Source organism: Panthera pardus, unplaced genomic scaffold (genome assembly GCF_024362965.1).
Source record: "Panthera pardus isolate Hobbes unplaced genomic scaffold, ASM2436296v1 HiC_scaffold_16, whole genome shotgun sequence".
NCBI lineage: Eukaryota > Metazoa > Chordata > Mammalia > Carnivora > Felidae > Panthera > Panthera pardus.
The window spans coordinates 47,420,284-47,441,253 of record NW_026526721.1 but is presented as its reverse complement, the minus strand read 5'-3'; the positions used below and the strand labels follow the sequence as shown (position 1 = coordinate 47,441,253).

The 20,970-nt window shown below is 37.6% G+C and overlaps 2 protein-coding genes and 1 non-coding gene across 5 annotated transcripts in view; 1 reads left to right on the top strand and 2 right to left on the bottom strand.

The window, feature by feature from the left end:
* Positions 1-20,970, bottom strand: part of CMSS1 (cms1 ribosomal small subunit homolog) — a 379,579-nt gene that overhangs the window by 144,538 nt on the left and 214,071 nt on the right. The gene's annotated exons all lie outside the window — the stretch shown is intronic.
* Positions 1-20,970, top strand: part of FILIP1L (filamin A interacting protein 1 like) — a 301,368-nt gene that overhangs the window by 72,248 nt on the left and 208,150 nt on the right. The gene's annotated exons all lie outside the window — the stretch shown is intronic.
* On the bottom strand, positions 15,381-15,453 carry TRNAK-CUU (transfer RNA lysine (anticodon CUU)). Its single transcript has one exon. It is a non-coding gene; the product is annotated as a tRNA-Lys (tRNA).

Below are 20,970 nucleotides of genomic sequence, written 5' to 3'. Positions count from 1 at the left end.
TGCATTAGTGATACAGGCCCATAATATCACCTTTCTTTGATTAGTCAGAAGGGGTTGGCTAATAAAGCCGTTAGGTAACAGGGGCATCTGGGTGGCTCGGTTGGTTGGTTGAGTGTCCGACTCAATTTTGGCTCATGATCTCACAGGTCATGATCTCACAGTTTGTGAGTTTGAGCCCCGCTGAGAGTGCAAAGCCTGGTTGGGATTCTCTTTCTCACCCTCTCTCTCTCTGCCCTTCTTGTGCTCTCTCATGCACACACACACTCTTTCTCTCAAATAAATAAACTTAAAAAACAAAGCATTAGACAACAGAGTTTACGTATCTATTATTGGCTGGTCATGGAGCCAGTATTGTTACTGTATTTGTTAGTGACTGATTTTCTCATTAGAATACAAGAAAATGAAGCTTCACTTTGAGTTTGACATTTATGGTACAAAGTTCTGTGATTAGATAATTCTCTTTGTATAGGAGCTTTGGGGGCTCTTTATAATTCAGTGACTAATTTTTTCCTCCAGTGTCATTATTTTTGACCTTTTCATATCCTTCAATATTTAATAATAACTTTAAATACAAAGTCTAGCATTTTTATTGATCTGACAATGTTTTAGGGAAGGACCAAGATCTTGAACTTATGGCAAAAGACAAAAGGACGGAGATGGGGACCTCTGTTAGAGGAAGAGGAGGTGACAAAGACTTTGTGACAGAGAGGAAGGAATGGCTAATGGCTGAAACATTTCATGAGTTGCAGGCTGTGTCTTTCTATTGTATCTTTCTGTTGCCATTATTTTTTAAATTTTTATTTTATATTTTTTAAATGTTTGTTTATTTTTGAGAGAACACAGCAGGGGAGGGATAGAGGGGGACAGAGGATCTGAGGTGGGCTCTGTGGTGACAGTAGCGAGCCTGATGTGGGGCTCAAACTCACAAACCACGAGATCATTATCTGAGCCAAAGTTGGACGCTCAACTGACTGAGCCACCCAGGCACCCCTGCTGCCATTATTTTTTTAATCAAATTGTAGCTGGGGTCTGCATGATATATTTTCATTCTGAAAAAAGAAAAAGTTGAGAGAAACCAAGGCACAAAGTGAGTTATTCTTAAGGTTTAAAAGATCCCTAGTCGATCTAAAACCATGCTATGTTGGCATGAAATAACCCATTTCACCCCATGTCTAGGCTGTCTGCACTCAGTCCCTGCTCCCAAAACAAAATACATACAACTTATTCTATTTTTTTGGTAGGGCAATTGTTGATTAATGAATCATCTTTCCTGTAATTTTTATTTTTTGTAGACTTAGTTTGGCTAGGTTCCCTGGCATTCCTGTTGAGGTATGTAATGGAAAATTTGACCTCACACTCTTTGCTTTTTTGTAACATCACAAAACACTGATAAAACAGGGCTACAAAAAGTAGCTTGGAGTTGAAGGGATGCAAAGAAAGAAAAAGCTCAGTGTGGAAAGGAACAAAGATACATTAAATCATCTGGAAAGTAAATATTTAGCTTCAAAGACATGAAGTTACATTTATCTTCAAGAACAGCTCATTTGTTACAGCTTAGGATGTTACAGTGTTTCCATCATAATTCTGCTTTTCTAAAGAGACTGTAAACCAGACATAAAGAGCCATTCTCAAAATTAACTTGGAACATAGGCAGACCATTTTGGAGATCCTATAACTTTTTTCCCAAAATGGTGATTTAGGGTGGGATAGGCAGAATAAAGGTGTCAGTAAGTGATTTCTTGCATTTAGTTATATCTGAGTTGAAATAAAACTTTGGCAATCATCCTTCTGTGATCACATCCAATTGTCTATGGAAAATGTAACAGCTCACACAAAGTCAACTTTGGTAACAGTGAAACTTGGGATTTGCCAGCAGACATGCTTTAGGATAGGTCTTTCAGCAAAATTCATAGAGGAATGAGTGAAATGGTTATTAAAACTGTCTTCTGACTTTTTAAGATAATGAGACTATACTCTCTTCCCTAAGGCAAATAAATTACTTCTTTAAATGCATAATACAGATTTGAGGGGACACTTATCCAGCCACTGACAATATGACCTGAGAAAATACCAACTTGACTATGATGTCAAGAGACCCATACAACTCCCAGCACCAGCCTCTCAAAATGCCACAGCCCCCTGGTATAGAGGCATCCAATGAGGTGTTTCATGATAACACTGGGTGATGCTGTATATTGTCAACCTTTATAGTCCCCGTGGCTGTCAGAATGCATGTAAAGAATGTTCAGTTTATTAATCATCTAGATGTGCTGAAAAAAGGAAGGGGGAAAGGAGCATATGTGGAGAAGGTGGTACAAAACACTACTTAGTCACTACTCAGGCTGCTGGAAAAATGTACAGCTGTTTCTGGATGCTGCCTAAGTTCTTTCTAAAACCACTGTCACATCTGTGTATCTTCCCTATAAAAATGCACCGTTATTAACTGGAACCATATAAATAATTCTCAGTGGAGAGAGCTTTAATATACCACCTATGGGCTGGATGAGCAGTTTTAATTTGAATAATAATTATTTTCTTATTTTATAAAGAAGGAGTTAAACAGGAGAACCGTAAAATATGCAAATAAGCCACAAGAGAAGACTTTCTTTGTTGAATTTTATGTTGTAAGTGGTAACAGATGGTTACCTGTACCAGAGACTGTCTTAGGTTCCTACTTCTCACTGAGTTTGGCAGATGCAGGAAGAAAAAGGAGCATTCAGACAGCTTGGAGTGATTCTATTTATCCACTTATAAAATGCAGGTGGATGGAGAAAGAAAGCGTTAACTACAAAAGAGAACCATTAGGGAAAAAATTACTATGTGCCATTTAATATCCTGTTTAAGGGAAGTATGAGATCTTGGTGATATATTAAAATATCGACTCCAGGGAAGATGGTCTTTTAGATTCCATTGGATCTCTAAAAATTTCCTAGGACTTTCTTATTTGGTTTCTGGCTTTCCTGAGATACTCCTGGTATTCCACATATTAAAGGAATGCTAAATCTTAAACTATCTAATTTGAAAGAAGTATTATCCTACCACTTCTCATGGGGTATTAAATAAAACTGGTATTTTGATAGAACTCCACTGAGATCAGCTTCATACTTTTCAGCTCTTTAATATTCTTATAGCAGGTGAGTCTTTTTTTTAAGTTGATTTATTTATTTTTGAGAGAGAGCGAGCGAGGATGAGGTGGGGACAGAGAGAGAGAGGGGGGGGGGGAGAGAGAGAGAGAGAGAGAGAGAGAGAGAGAGAGAGAAAATCCCATGCAGGCTCCACACCATCAGCACAGAGCCCAGTGTGGGCCTGGATCCCACCAACTGTGAGATCATGACCTGAGCTGAAATCAAGAGTTGGACGCTTAACCAGCTGAGCCACCCAGGCACCCATAGTAGGTGAGTCATCTATTCATTCATAGGATGTACTCCTGTAACCAAGGACACTTAAGAAAAAATGTTGACAAATTCTTTGAGTTCAAATTAATAAGTGAACCAGACTGACTCAATCAGATAAAATGCATAATAGTTTTCATCATTACAGTGAAAGGTCTGGGAGCATCTTTGTGTTTATGAAATATCATTATAGAACAGTAATTTCTACAGCAATAAAACAGGGATAAAAGTATAATTTTCTATTTTTTTCTATATAAGCATTAAATTTAGGAGTTTTTCAATTGTATTAATGCGGAAATTAATGAACATGTTCCCCAACATCAAATTATCATCTCTTCAGGCAAACAATTTTGTGTGCATATATATCTTTTAGAGACATTTTATACATAGGCAGACAAATATGTGTATATTCTTTTTTAAAGAATTTTTTTTTACATGTATTTATTTTTGAGAGACAGAGAGACACAGTATGAGCAGGGGAGGAGCAGAGAGAGAGGGAGACACAGAATCCGAAGCAGGCTCCAGGCTCTGAGTTGTTAGCACAGAGCCCAATGAGGGGCTCGAACTCATGACCATGAGATCATGACCTGAGCCAAAGTCAGATGCTTAATTGACTGAGCCACCCAGGTGCCCCAAATATGTGTATATCCTTTAATCCTTTTATTATATGCAAATGGTAGCATTCAATATAGACTGTTTTGTACTGTGTTTTTTGGACTTAACAATATACTTTGGGGATCTTTCCATATCAATACATAGAGACCATCCAGTCTTTGTTTATGGAAACACTGTATTCCACCAGTATTAACTAGTACTGTGGAAGTACATTTAAGTTATTTCCAATATTTTGCCATTACAGATAGCATCTGTTGACTTTAAAATTATATGAAACTGGGGCACCTGGTTGGCTGAGTCAGTTGATGGTCCGACTTTGTCTCGGGTAGTCTTCTTGCGGTTCGTGAGTTCGAGCCCCACATGGGCTCACTCCTGGCAGCCTGTCAGTGCAGAGCCTGCTTTGGATCCTCTGTCCCCCTCTCTCTGCCCCTCCCCTGCTTGCGCTATTCCAAAAATAAATAAATATTACAAAAATAATACCAAACTATTTATTAAAAAACCAGATTTGACTGACCAGTTTTGCTTATTTCTCCTTCCTATGCCAATTCTCTGTGAGTAGCAAAATGGTAGAAAAAGGGAAGAAAAAGGAAAGATGCAGTCTCAGCTAATCAGCTTTTAGATAACTGAATATCTTCCTCTTTTTTGTGTGTGTGATTAGTAAAGCAATAATTTCTGGGTAGGCTCAAAATAATAGACTCATTACATCATTACTATTTTTATTATTCCTATAAAAGTTATATTTTAGTGAGAGGAAAAGAGGAAAAGGAAAAAAGCCCAAGAGGTACAGAGTTAGTTGGTGGAAGGAGCAGATCTAAAATCTGGTTTTGTTTTAAAAAAAAAATGTTTTTTTTTTAAGGTTTATTTATTTTTGAGACAGAGAGAGACAGAGCATGAACAGGGGAGGGTCTGAGAGAGGGAGATACAGAATCTGAAACAGGCTCCAGGTTCTGAGCTGTCAGCATAGAGCCCGATGCGGGGCTCGAACTCATGGACCGCGAGATCATGACTGGAGCCGAAGTTGGCTGCTTAACCGACTGAGCCACCCAGGCGCCCCTAAAATCTGGTTTTATGTGGCCTGAAAAACTACTCACGTAATCAGAAGAGAGAAATCTGAAGTCGAGCCCCAGGTCTGCACAGGCCTTAATCTGTATGTTGAAGGAGACCACCATCATTTTCTGTGACAACATTTAAGCATGCACTCATACACAGCTCTATGTAAGAAGATTCCCAAAGCAAGCCAGATGGATACAGCGACTCTTACCAGGACAGAGATAAAGCAAATGCAAATTGAGATATACCTTAATTTACAAATGGGGGTTTGGTAAACTGTGTTTTAATGTTTATTAAATTTTTATAAATTGTATAATTTTACATGAAGATTTGTTGGGAGAAAACAATTTTATATTCCTTAGTTTACTTTTGGGTATGACCTTCAGATTTCTATATTTTCAGCTGGCTTTATTTAAAGTGAGAATAACTGTGGGGGCACCTGGATAACTCAGTGGGTTCAATGTCCGACTCTTGATTTCAGCCCAGATCATGATCTCACGATGGTTCGTGAGTTTTAACCTCACGTCGGGGTCCATGCTGACAGTGTGGAGCCTGCTTGGGATTCTCTCTCTCAACCCCCCTCCCCATCTCTTCCCCTGCCCTGCATGCTCTCTTTCTCTCTCAAAAATAAATAAATTTTTTTTAAAAAATCTTAAAAAAATAAAGTCAAGATAATTGTGTGTGTATGCACATGTGTATATTTGCTTTGTCTTATTACTTTAAATTTAATTTTGAAATAACTTCAAACTTGAGAAAATTTGCAAGAACAGCAAAAAAACTTTTCTATGCACTAGTGATTTACCAATTGTCAAAATTTTGCTACTTTTGTATTTTATTATATATATATATGTATATATATACACATATATATGTATACGTATATACATATATATGTGTATATATATACCTCATTTGTTTTTCTAAACCATCTGATTAAGTTGTAGACATCTTTTGTCTCTAAATATTACCAATGTATAGTTCCTAAGAACAAAGATAATCACTTACCTAATGGCAGTGCAATGATCAAAATCAGGAAACTTACATAGTAACATTATTATTATTTAATCCATAACCTAACTCATATATTTCCAATTGTCCCAATAATGTTCTTTCTGCATTATATTTCCTAGTTCAGGATCCAGGATGACATACACATTTAGTTTTTACATCTCTCTGGTTTTCTTTAATCTGAAACAGCTCCTCAGCTTTCCTTTGTTTTTCTGGACGCTGCCATTTTTTAACACTATCTTTTAGTTTGGGTTTGTCTGATATTTCCTTAATATTAAATTAATTATGCATTTTGAGGGGCAAGAATATTGCAGATGTCTTTCTCAGTGCATAACATCAGAGGCACATGCTGTCATTTTGTTCGATTATTGGTGATGGTAATTTTGATCACTTGGTTCAGGTGTTACTACCAGGCCTCTCCCCTCTAACGTGACTATTTCCCATGGCTATTAATAAGTAATCTATGGAGAAATTCTCTGAGATATATAAATACCCTATTCCTCACTAACTTTCACTTTCTAGTTTTAGCAACCATTGATACTTCTAGCCTGAATCAATGTAACCACAATGGTTGCAAATGATGATTTTCTAATCTAGCATTCATCCTCATTCATTAATTGCCATTCTACTGTAAAAAGAGCTTTTCCTTCTTATTCATGTAGAATCTATTTATTTATTGCCACTATGAACTCACTCACAGATTCTTATTTATTTTATTCTTTTAAAGTTTACTTATTTATTTTGAGAGAGTAAGCATGAGTTGGGGAGGGGCAGAGAAACGGAGAGAGAGAGAATTCCAAGCAGGCCCTGCACTGTTAGTACAGAGCCTGAAATGGGGCTTGAACCCACAAACCGTGAGATCACAAACACATGAACCTGAGCCAAAGTTCACAAGCTTAACCAACTGAACCACCCAGGAGCCCCAGATTCTTATTTTAATACGAGTTGTATTTCATTATTATTACTAGTTACTCTGTTGCTCAAATTGTACTACAGTTGGCCAGTGGGAGTCCTTTCAAGCTGGTTCCTGGGTCCTTCTGACATGTCCCTATCATTTTTTTGAGCACTTCATAATATGCTGGCAGGAAAAGATGTTTCAAGGCTCATCTTGTTTTTCCTCCACCAGCCCTGAAGTCAGTCAGCCATTTGTTCAAGGAGTACTGTTTCCTTTTAGTAGGAAAAGAGATTCAGAAGCCAAAATCTTGGTGCCATATGTGCTCATTGCTACTGGGTGCCATTGCTTCAAGGCCCTTATAATGAATGGAACTAGAAAATCTTTCATGCTTTAAAAAATTCTTCATAAAAATGGTCCCAGGGACTTATATCATAAAGTTATTCCTTTTATGTCAGGTTTTGCTATGTTGAGAACTGGTTCAGGTGTTTTAGCATTTGGGTCTATGTTACACTTGATTTATATTATAATTATATTGACTACTAAACATTATTACCCCAGATAGATTTGATAAAATCTCTGAGAAAAAAGGTCATATTTTATTTATTCATTTTAGCCTCAAAGCCCATCAATGCTCAAATCACATAATAGACAATCTTTGAAAATTATATGACATCTGGGATTTGCTTCCCAAGAATCCACCATGGGGGAAAGGAATATAGATGTAATAAAGATGGCCATGAGTTGATGACTCTGGTAGCTGTCACAGGGGTTCTTTTTTTCTCTACTTTTCTCTATATTTGAAATTTTGCATAATAATAATTTTTTTAAATATTTATTTTTGAGACAGAGACAGAGCATGAATGGGGGAGGGTCAGAGAGACAGGGAGACACAGAATCCGAAGCAGGCTCCAGGCTCTGAGCTGTCAGCACAGAGCCCAACGTGGGGCTCGAACTCACGGACTGTGAGATCATGACCTGAGCCAAAGTCAGATACTCAACCGACTGAGCCACCCAGGGGCTCCGATAATGAGATAATTTAAATGGTTATCAGGACAACATGGATCCTTCTCTAGGGCATTATGCTAAGTGAAATCAGTCAGACAGAAAAAGACAAATAGTATGTAATCTCTCTTATATGTAGAATTTTAAAAAAACAAAACAAAACAAGCTCATATATACAGAGTGGTGGTTGCTAGAGGCTAGGGTGGGAGAAATGAGAGAAAGGGTGGAAAGGTTAAAAATACACACACACATATGTAAATAAATAAATAAATGCAGAAAGTTCAAATCTGTTCCTTAAACATAATAAGCACATGGAAATTTCAGTTGATGTTCATATTTTAATTTATTCTCACATACAAGTGGCTTGAGAATACTGCTCTAGTTCTATGTCAGGTTTTCCTAGATACCCTTGGCCTCAGACATAATGGAAAATTAATGACCATAATGCTACGCTGTTCTAAAATCTGTTTCTAGAAGCTCAGTCTTCTAGTTATTTTTTCTGGAATCCCAACAGATGACCCCAAATATAATAAGAAATTCCAATCTCTGGCTACCTTGTTCTAAGTACATGTGACAGGAATAGGGCAGGTTGTCATTCCCAGAAATACATACAATAATTCCTTTCCATCCTGTAGTAGCTAACAGAGTGGGGGAAATGTCCAACAAATTCACATTTATTCAGCATGATATTTTGATTAAGAGATTAATAGATGTTTAGCTCCTGAGTGAAAAGAATCCATGCTTTTTATAGGAAGGTTTCAATATATCCCTAGAATATGGGAGCAAGGACTAAAAATTATTCTGAAGAATATGGCCATGATCTTCCCTTGGCATTTCATTTCAATTTGGTTACCCTAAATTAAAAAATTCACTTTAACCCCATAAACATAACTGAGGCTTTACAAATGTTGTGATCATATAAAAATTCTCCTCTGACTTTATGGCTGTTAGAATAATTTTCCGGTTTACTTAAATCTCTCTAGTTTTATAAACATGTTTTTCTGAAGGAAGTTAATAACACTGTTGGTCCATATCCTTCTAGATATCATGGTCTAGAGCTGCACCTTCTAATAGGATAGTCATTGGTCATATGTGGTATTGAGCACTTGAAGTAGCACTTGCTGATTCACGTTAAGATATTCTCCAAGCATAGGGGCACCTGGGTGGCTTAGTTGGTTGAGCGTCTGACTTTGGCTCAGGTCATGATCTCGCAGTTTGTGAGTTTGAGCCCCGCGTCTGGCTCTGTGCTGACAGCTCAGAGCCTGGAGCCTGCTTTGGATTCTGTGTCTCCCTCTCAGTCTCTCAAATTAAATAAACATTAAAAAATTTTTTTTAAAAAGATATTCTCCAAGTATAAAATACACAGCAAAATTCAAAGAATAGAAAAAGAATAAAATATGTCATTAACAGTTTTCTAGAACTGACTACATGTTGAAATTATAGTATTTTGATATAATAGATGAAATAAATATAATATTAAAATGGATAGAAAAGAAGAGATTATAAAATAGTTTTCTTGGAAAGCTATTACATAACAGTGATATGGAAAAAAAAAAAAAAGAAACCATTTAAAGGCAACCAAGAAATATTCCCTTAACTGAATGAAACAAGTTTCTGCCTCCCCTATGGCAAAATTTCTTCATTGGTTTGGTGGCATGGAAAAAACTCATGGTACTTGGATTACCAGGAACCAGAGGGTTGTATAAGGTTCATGTGAATGCCTCTTCATTTAAAATTTAAGAAAAAAAATGCTTATAGAATGCTCATTTATTTATGAATTTAATTTTTCAATACATTTTGTCTAAGGGACTTGAAAATATCCATGGCTTTAACTGCCACACCACTAATCTAATCATCTTAGAAGCACTAACTTGAGACACACACAAAAATCTGGATAGTCATTCTGAATATACACTTATGATATCAGAACAACTCCTAAAAAGTTAAATAAGATAAATAGGCCTTAAAGCTTCTTGGACAAAGACAAACCCCAGTATTTTGCTTAAGAAATATATGAAGATGACTTTCCTCAACAGCTGAAGTTGCTTTCTGATACTTAAATAACTGACAGTCACAATAAAAAAATGGCAAAGTACAAAGCTGCAGTCATTGAGATATCCTACTTTGGGGGAAAAACCCCACTTCAGACAGATATATTTACATGCACACACTACTCACAGATGACAATGGACATTCTCCTGAGGCTGTTTATTTAATAGAAAGTCTTGGCTTATAAAGCATGCCCCTCCTTCTCATTAGGAAAACTGACACTGATATTCTTTATCAACAGTATTTTAAGAAAGTCTTTTTTGAATTATGAGGGTTTCCCCACCATACATCTGAGCTCACTATCTTACCTAAGTAGTAGATATTTTCTGTCATGTTTAAAAAGCATGTGTCTGCTCAGTTTTACTGATAAGGAAATATGCTAAAGTGACCAAAAGCGGTCAATTTAGATGGGATTTAAGGCCCCAAATAATTGTTTCCATAATTTAGGCACCAGAAAGAATCTTTGGGATTACTGGATATAAATGACAACCTTTTAACTAGTGTTGATTCCAAAGGTGCATTCCTTACTAATGCTAGTGTGAAAATGCTAGTGAATTCTTTTCTATTACATCTGGGCACAATCAGAATGCTAACATTCTGCAGCCTGTACATTATAAATAAATAACAGACCAAATAACTTCTTCCTGCTGCCATGTGCATATATTTTCTCCAGACAAGAAGTGGTGCATTAGCACATATTTGTCTTTTGGCTGCAGCCTTTTTTCTGAGTTCCTGGACATACTGGTGGGACAGTCAAAAAAAAAAAAAAAAAAAAAAAAATCAATGTTGTGACCACCAGGAAATTATCTCTTGATGGAGCCTTGTGTCTGTAATCACGAGCATCCAGTCTTGCCAATTTCACTGGATGATGATGCAAATTTACTTTTTTCTTAAAATGTATTAATGAGTCATTAATGTAAGCAAAAGAAAGCATGGCAGGGTGAATAATAGCCACCATATTTCTTCAATCAAACATCCATACTTTGTGCCTGTTTGTGGTTTCAAAGATCTGGATTAAGTAACATGATTCACATCTGAAAAGGCTGCTAAAAACTGGATTTTGGTTATCATTCGGTCACACATAAAACAGCTACTTTTGCACTACATTCCCACATTTAGAAAAAAATGAAATTGCTTCCTCTGAGACAGGTATATTGCATACTTGACTTCTGAATCCTAAAAGCAATTCATGGAAAGAATAAAATTTAGATGGATAAGAACAGGGCTAAGTCACCTCATAATTCTCAATATATCAGGGATTTTCATTTAATTCTGATCTGTCAAAGAGGCACTTTCTGAAATTCATTAAGCTTTCCAGTTTTCCTGTGGACTATTTAGAATGCTCCTATCCTAATATTTGCTTTCTATATTATGGGGTAAGAATTTAGGGTAGGGCAGCTGAGGGGCAGTAAAGGTTTTGGTGTAGGTAAGTTACCATTAGAGCTCAACTTAGGAATTTAGGTCTTGTAGACAGTGTTTGCTGTGGAAGTTTTACAAGTATTAGTCATGACCTTCAAGCAGATAACAGCAAGCTCTGTGATTTTCAAAGGGGATGTGGGAATGAGGGTTTTGATGGAAGCTTTCCAGAGCTGCAGCTGCTGTACTTGTGGGTTTTTCATTGGTTGTCACTTGATAGAGGTAGGGCGGGAGGAACAATTCTTTGAGGGCAAGTTCAGACAGCGAATAGTTCAAGGCTGCAGGCTGCCTAGAAACTGCAAGCAATGAATGAACACACAAACCGCAAATATTAAAAGACACAATTGGTGTGAGTTTTCACGGTTTTAGGGTACTGAAATTATTCTGTTACTGTACAATAACCACACAGAGTAAAATGAACATAAAGTATGGATAGTCAGCAACATACTTGAGGATGGGTTTTCCAAATTCGGTTTTGTTTTGTTTTGCTAACATTTCTTACCATGGCAATGGTACAGTGGAGACAGCATAAACTTTCATGTCAGGGAGACATAGGTTTGGCCCTGCTACTTTGTGTGTATGTGACTAGGCCTCAATATCATCTTCAAGGAGAATAATAGCGACCTTGCAGGGCTGCTGTGGGAATGAATGGGATTATAGATGTTAGGTGGCAGCAGATAGTGGCTGTTCAAAAAATGTTTATTATATTATCATTATCATAATAATTAAGACTCCTTTGTTATAAGTAACCACACTACCAGTTATGCAATTATTATAGGTGAGTTGACCTACGAAACAACAAAAGCTTTATTCAACTGCATGTAAATCATTCACACTGTTTTAATAAATGGCCCTTTATGATTTTGAGTTTATGGGAGTTTAAAAATTTTACCAATATAGCTTTTATGTCTTAAAAACAGATTTTTATGGGTTCTTTCACCACGCAGAAGACATATTCTATGAGAGCTTTACAACGACATGAAATAGTTTGTGCTAAGGAGGAATATGGCTAACTGCCTCCTCCCTGATTCAGACAAGCTTCTCAATGATTCACTGATAACGAAAACCACCAGCTGCCATTACTAATAAAATGTCCTATTGGTTCTGCATACCATATGGGAAACTCCAAGTCACATGTCCTTTTCTAATTTTTGCTTTTCTTCTCAAAGGCCAGCTAAAACCTGCCTTTCATAAATTTTAGGACAGTAAATCAAAATAGAGAATGTAGAATTTGACCTAGTACCAACTCAGCTTACCTAAAATAGAATCAAGAGTCAGGGCATCATCCATCTACTCTCCCTGCATACACATACCCATCAGTCATTTCCCCTACCACATTTAAATCATCTGTCCTCAGGTATCATATTCTGTGTCTTCACGTTTTAACACCTATGGTCTTCTCAGATTTATTCCTCTAGGGCAGGGGTTAGCACACTATGGCCAGTGGGTCAAAATGTGGTCTACAGTCTATTTTTGTATAGCCCATGAGAATTATTTTTACATTTTTAAAGAGTTGGGAAAAAAAATAAAAATTAGAGTAATTTTTCATGATACATGAGAAATAAAATTTAAATTTCAGTGCTCATAGTTTTATGAGAACACAGCCCTGTTCATTTGTTCATGTATTTCCTATGGCTGCTTTTGTGTTATAATGATAGAGCTGACTAGCTGCTATAGAGACCGCAAGGCTGGCAAAGCCTAAAATACTTACTATCTGACCTTTTACAGAAGTTTGTCAACACTGTCCTAGGGGGTCTTTCTCTTAGGATAAAATAAGGCAAATACACAAAAGATACACTGCCTAATCTCTCTATCGAGCCAGCTTTGGAAAGGAAAGAACCCAGTTTGGCTTTTCAGTAGGGGTGGAATGAGACCATAAAAGAAAGTTAATTCACACAGGATATAGGAGAAGTGGGTCTCAGGTTTTGTTTTTATGTTGGTTCTAGTCCTGTAACGTGGCTTCTCTCTTGTTGGGCTTTCAGTTTCCTTCATGTTTGAAAAAAAGGCTCCTTCACTGCCTTAACTGGATCACTATTATAATACATGAAACCCTCCTGCCATCTCCGCCCTTACTCCACGTCCCAAATCAATCCAGGGCCAGTGCAAACGAGGGGAATGAGGATACTGGAAACTTTCCCATAGGACTTCAGGATGAAGTGTGAAACCCAGTTTTAACCTTTGGAGATGGGTCCCCAGTGTGACCACATATCTACTATAATAAATAATTCATCCTAGTCTCCACTGGAGAAATGGGGTACCTTAAGGCATATGAGACTGAATCACTTGTTTTCTGGAAATTCCCTATTATAAATATGACTGTTAAGCACATAGTTTAAAACTGTTTTTTTGTCTGGTACATTACCTTTTAAATTATAGCAGAAAAAAATAAGCTCTAAAATTGGACAATGGGTGGAGATGGGATGGACCAAGAGATAATTTTCAAAATACAGTAGTATGCAGAGATTTTCTATGCACACAGATATTACCAGTTGGCAAATAAGTTTCTTTCTTTCTTTCTTTTTTTTTTTAGAGAGAGAGAGAGACAGCCCATGAACATGGGAGAGGGGCAAGGGGAGAGAGAATCTTTTTTTTCTTTTTTTAAATTAATTGATTTATTTTGAGAGAGAGAATGACAGCACGAGTGAGCAAGGGAGAGGCAAAGAGACAGGGAAAGAGAGAGAATACCAAGAAGGCTCCATGCTTTCAGCACGGAGTCTGTCTTGGGGCTCAGTATCACAAACCAAACTGTGAGATCGTGACCTGAGCCAAAATTAAGAGTCAGATGCTTAACTGACTGAGCTACCCAGGTGCCACAAGAGAGAGAATCTTAAGCAGGTTCCATGTTCAGGCAGAGCCTGATGCAGGGCTTGATAGATCCAACAACCCTGGGATCATGACCTGAGCTGAAATTGAGAGTTGGACGCTTAACTGACTGAGCCATACCAGTATTGCAGCAAATACATGTCTAATTAGAGTTACTATCTCATGCATTTAATAATGTAATACTAACCTATAAATTCTCATTTCTCAGCTAACAATAGGCTATATATAATTGCACGGTAAAGAAATTTTATCATGATTTACATTAAAAATAATTTAGCCCTTACTGGGTTGCAGATTAACCAAATACTTTTAACATTCCGAGTCCTTGCTGTATAGTAGGAAAGCTGACTGATTTCGATATCATGGATCTCCCTTTCACTATGTAGCTAATTTGTATTTGTGTGGTCATGGAAGACTAGTTATTGGGTTTCTGTCTAGTGTAGAAGGTTAAATTGCCTATGGGTACAATGATTACTCATCATTCCAAGAGGTGAACAGAGCTTGGAGTCTTGGCCTGCTTTTTGGTCATACTGAATTACTAATGCACCTTTGGAACAGGTGTTCTCAGAGGGAAAACAGGTTCTGAGAAAAGACTAGAGTGGATAACACATGCATGAATGAGAGTGAACAGTAATTTTTGTAAGTAGAGAGGACAAATAGCTGATTACAACTGTAATGAAAGGCATCCAAACTCATTAAAATTAGAGCTGGTAAAACCCTTAGAGAACTCTTGAGTACAAGTTTCCTTCATGGAAAATCAGCATGCATGTCAGGTAGCCATTGTACAGCTTTTGCCTGGTCACTCACTCATTTCTGGTGGCAGAGAGCTCCCTTCTTCACCCAGGCCAGCTTACTCCATTGTGGTACAACTCCAATGACTACAGTCAACAAAATGCCCAAGAAAGTATGGAAAAGAATATTTAGCTAGAAAATAGGAGTTCCAAATCCCAACTCAGTCCTACATTAATTCTAGTTGTGTGACATTGAAAAAGTCTTTGGTATCCTCTGGGCTCAGTTTCCTCATCTGTAAAATAGGGTCTCTACGGTCCTTTCCAGTTCTGACTTTTCTTCTTCTCCTCCTCCTCCTCCTCCTTCTTTTTTTTAAAGATTTTATTTTTAAGTAATTTTCACACCCAACATGGGACTTGAACTCATAGCCCTGAGATCAAGAGTCTCATGCTCTCCCAACTGAGCCAGCCAGGTGTCCCTGAATTTCTCTACTTCTATAATTTCCACTTAATGCTACTGAAAATCAGTTGTGAGAAAGCTGCAAAGAGCTGTGAAGTTTTTCTTCTTACAAATTCTCACTTATGTCACAGTGTACTGCCTCTGAATGTTCCAGGACTTTCTAAACTTAGACCTAACACTTGGTCTTTACCTCAGCTTTCCAGATTACTTACAGCTTGATTATGTTGGGCTATTCATATATCAAATATTATCATGTCCCAGAATCTGCCTATTTAGTCACCAGATGGCCAAGGTCAAGCTACAAAATCCCTCTAAGTGGCTCAGTTTGGATTGCCCAATTCTGGGCAAATCTCAGTAATGTTTTACTGTTCTCGTATGCTGAACTAAAAAAGCCTTGCTCTATCTTCTACAGAATGTTAGTAAACTGCTCAACATTTGATTCCTTTTTATGATTAGAATACATAGGCCAGAATAAACCATGAGCTCAAGGACAAGTTACACCTATCATAAAAACTGCAATTAGTGTACCTTTGGTATAGTCTAAGTATATATAATTATTTTTTTAGAAGCAAATGCTATACATTTCAATGTGATAGTAACTTGGCAAAGTTGCAAATGCAACAGTAAAATGAATGACCATTTAGCATTTAATGTATGTAACTAAAGTGGATACAATTAAAAAGACTGAATGTCCCTGGGGAACATTACTTTATTAAACAGTCCTCATAACCAAAATCTGTAGTGTTATGTAACTAAAACAAAACTTATTTCCTGTACAAATAAATACATTTAGTTATTTTATTAAGATATTTTAAAATAAACTTACATTTTAGTTTTAAATATGAAAATAAACTAGTTTTTTCCCAGTCATTTAAGCACCTCTAACCCCCCACTTTTTTTTAACAAAAGGAAGGCAGTCTGGGTGCTGAAATAACTGCTAACAAAAGACTGACTTGGTTGAAGAACATCCCCAGGATGTATATATGTCAGACTTGAGTAAAAAATTATATGAAAAAAATTACCACTACAAATAGTTCATAGTAATGATTCCTGAGTCTTCCATTGGATTTTAATAACATCCAAACTCCTTACCTTGGTCTGAAACATTTGGCCCTGTTTACCCCTCCAACGTCTTTTCCTACCACCTTCCCCCCTTTCTCACTACTCTAGTTTCACTTGCTCTTTTCCAAGGTGGACAGGTTTTTTCCACCTGAGTGTCTTTACATATGCTTTTCTCTCTCCTTGTATGCTCTTCCTCTTCCTCATTGCTTATCTAACTCTAAACCCTGTGTTGGGGAGAAAGCAAATCATACTGTTTAAAGGTTTCCTACTTTTCAGAGGTTTAGAAGTTCGCTCAGGAGGCTGAACTAATTTAAATAACATTTTCCATATTCAAAACATCAATATACTGGAAAAACTGTGTTGTGGCATAAAACAATAAGCATACACTAAAGTTCAGCAGAGTGAAGTAGAAGGAGCCAGTGTGTAGGAGTGGAGTGGAAGAGTTCTTCAATGGTTTCCTGAGCAGGGCAGGTGTAATGATGCAGCCACGTGCTTGTCTCCAAGCTGCTAGGTACAGCTGGGGAGGTGCTTACTCTTCTTTTTGACCCTAGGTCAAAGAGGGTATAGGATGGATTTGGCCCATTGAAGAGTTCTGTTCAGTCCAAAGTTGAAAAATTGTTTTTTTTTTTTTAATGATTTATTTATTAAGTATTTATTGAGCACCTACTATGTGTGAGGCACATTTCTAGATTCTAAGTATATACAGCAATGAAGAAATATACAAAAACATTTGGAACCTATATTATAATGTGGAAGATAGGTAGCAAACAAGAAAAATATGTAGCATATAAGATTTTGGTATGTGGTGAACAGAAAACAAAGTCGAGAAGGGCAGAGGAAGGGTAGTGTATGCATGTGTGTATGGCTACCAGCTTAGATAGTGTGGCTAAGGAAGGCCTCATGGAGAAGATGACATTTGAGCAAGGGGTTGAAGGGGGTGATTGGGTCTTAGAGATACCTGAGAAAGATCATTCCTAGCAAGGGAAGAGCAAAGGCAAGCGTCATGATGAAGAAATGAACAGGTGAATCCAAGGAACAGACAGGAGGCCACTGTGGCTGCAGAGATGAGGTCAGAGGGCCTTTATGGGACATTGGGAAGACTTTGGACTTTGCTGAGTGAGATGGGAAGCCTTTGGAGGGTTATGAAAAGAGGAGCAACACGAACTGGCTTATGCTTCAATAATATCCCTCTGACTGCAGGAGAGAAAGCATGGAAGGGAGACCAACTGGGAAGCTACTGCAGCAATCCTGGAGAGAGAGAACAGTGGTTTGGGCTATAGTAGCACAAAAGAGATCTGTAAAAAGTGGTCAGATTCTGAATATATATGAATATATATGGAGGGTAGATCCAATAGGATTTCCAGATGGACTAGATGTAGGTTTTGAAAGGAAGAGATCAGTCAAGGGCAACTCCAAGGTTTATAGTTTCACGTGTAAGAAAGAAGTTGCTAACATTTAAAATCAGGAGACTTAATAACCGAGACTTCCAGCTTCTCCTAAAACACTAGAAGATATGGTCAAATGTATACTTGTATTTTTCACAAGACAAAAATCAGCTGGAGATGGGAAGCAGCTTCCCCCTGGAGATAGGACACTGGCCCTTTGGAGCGCTCTCCCTGCTGTCTTATACCTGGCCTTTTAGGTAGTAGACAGCTGTCTATCACTGCTGCCTGATTGCCATAGGGCAGCTTGAGTTTAAGACCCCTGCCCAAAGTTCTCTCATAAATTCACTGTCTTACAATACAACATAAACATACCCATAAATTCTGACTAAAGAAAGGAGGGTTTTGACAAAGTATTTGTTTCTAAACGAGTATAATAAGGGCACCTATTATTCTAGTTTTCCCCTCCATAGTGATTTGACAACAATCTGAGACAGAGGTCCACCCTCTGTCCTCCTTCTCAGTGAAAAGAGAAACCCTAGAAGAAAACCCCCTTCTGCATATTCTGACTTCATCAGGTCTAAATCCCACTCACTTGACAGTCTGTGTCCCCACTGCCCAATAGTGACGTATGGCACCTGGACCATATCGAGTCCAGCACCATTTCTCTCTATACCCATGATCTGTAAACAAGGGTGCTCTGAGATCTAAGTCGGTACCAAGGGACACTGGCTCCAGGCTGGTGGTATCACCAGCAAGATCGGTGACTGGCAAATTACTTCTTTTCTCTGGGCTTCTGTTCCCCATCAACCAAGAATGGAATTGGACTATAGTAAGGTTTCTCCAGATCTAATGTGTGAACAATTACCTTGCTCTAGGTGGTTATTCAGCTTCACTTACATAAGGCTCATTGGCTTAGAATAAAGTGCTTGGTAATATTATCCCTGTAGAAGATCTGTTTCCCTTCAGCAAATAAAAATAATGTATACCCAAATATCTTTTCTGTTGTCTGTAAGGAGCTCAGTTAAATGCAATGTTCAATAATAACAAAACTTTTTACGTCAGGGATTTAAGTATAGCATTTCCCCCCTTCTTTCATATTCATCCTAATGGTTTTGATTTTATTTTTAACTGCCCAGTTGTAGGTGTATTTTGACTCTAAACAACATCAAATATTTTCTGAAAGGGGGTGAGGCAAGAGGTAAGCACTGGACGGATGGGGCAAGATAAGGAAAGTGATTAAAAAAATCTTTCCAACTTGATACTAGAAAAGTCAGCACATATGGTTTGTGAAAGAGATCATATAAATATAAACCTTACAGTGCTGCCTCAACCTAAAAGCGACTTTGTCTGAGGTCCACACCCTTTAACAATTTGTTTTTAGAGGGACAAAAGCAGCTATGAACAGTATGGGGCTGTGGATGGATAAGGAGGACAAGGCCTACTGAAAAATTCTTCCATGCAGCATCTCTCTTTCTTATTAATTATGGTCATTTAAAGACAAAAGTGATAGATTTCATAACCTACATTAACTCCTTCTAATAAAGAAGGATCAGTTTTGATATCAAGAGGAATTTAAAGACAGACGTGCGTTAATTAGTAACATAAAAACTATGGATAAAGTATCTCTATATATTTGCATTCATAAAGGGCCAGGGTATCAGTGCTCCTCTGGTACCATAGGAAAACTCTGGCTTGAGAGTGAGGACACCCAGCTTGGCTACCAACCGGTCTGACAACCTTGGGCAAGTCATGTAACCACCCTGGGTCTCATTTGCAAAATGAAGAAAATGATGAGAGTACAGATTCAGAAGTTCTCGTAACTGAGCTCCACCTACCCAATTCTGTCCTTTTGTTTAGCTCAGGACTGAGCCCACACATACTGAATCCTAGAGGCCAGAAGGCTATTCTCTAGTGTGCACCATGCACTTCTTCCAACTGCTTCAATTATGTTTGTTCCCAAACCTGTTTATGCCCGTTGGACTTGTTATTGTAATCATATAATTTAATCAAATACTATATAGAGTGATGAAATATGACAGTGAAAGGCAGGAGTTGTTTGCATGTAAAAACATTGAGCAGTTTGAGAAGAACTGATAAATGCAAAACCCTTAAAACAGCTATCAAGGCAGGTACAAGTTAGATAAAGTCTAAAAAGAATGGAAAATAAATTGTTGAAATCTAGAAAGATTCCTTCTAACGTCTTAATGCTACTTTAACAACGTTGAAAACCATAGAAAATGCAATCATTAAGGTATAATTAATGCAAGAAAAATGTTAGGAAATTATAATCAGCAGACCTATAATCAAAGAAAAGGCCTTGGCCCCACATCAAGGCTTCTACTGTAATGGGAGGGAAGTGAGAACCACAGTAAAATGTCACAGAGGCCCCATGCTCTTATTTAAAACCAGATGAAACAGGCAATGATGACACTGAAAGAACTTCCCAGGAAGAAGCTAGGGAAGGAGAGGGAAAGTGGAGGATGGGGTTAGGGTTGTGGGAAGGACAGGCAGACAGACACACAGATATCACTTTTGACAGTCTGGCTTGCCCCTGCCAGTCTGTCAGCAGAAGGGAGAATGAATCCATTTCTGCGGAGGATTACAGGCTGGTCTCAAAGTTCCTAAGAGGTAAACGTTTCTTTAACTACTAGAGTTAGTAGTTAAACTCTGCCCCTGCCTCCTCAGAGTGTGTGTGTGTGTGTGTGTGTGTGTGTGTATATATGTATACATATACATATACACACACACACACACACACACACACACACATATACACATATATGTATTATATACACAATTGACAAATTGTTTAATGAGTAATAGTATATGTTGAATTTACCTGGGCAAAAGACATTGAAAATGAGAACACAGGATGCTCTGATTCCGTGAGAGTAAGACATACAGAGCATGAATAGTCCCAGGTAGAAATAATAGTTTTCAATGGCAAGACCAGGCCTGTAATTTTCTGCAGCACACCATGACATCATGGTTTATATGAGGCCAACTCCATAAATCAAGCTTTACCTAATTAAAGATTCTTCTGGAGATCTACATTATTAGAGCAAATAATTAAAACTGCCTAGGC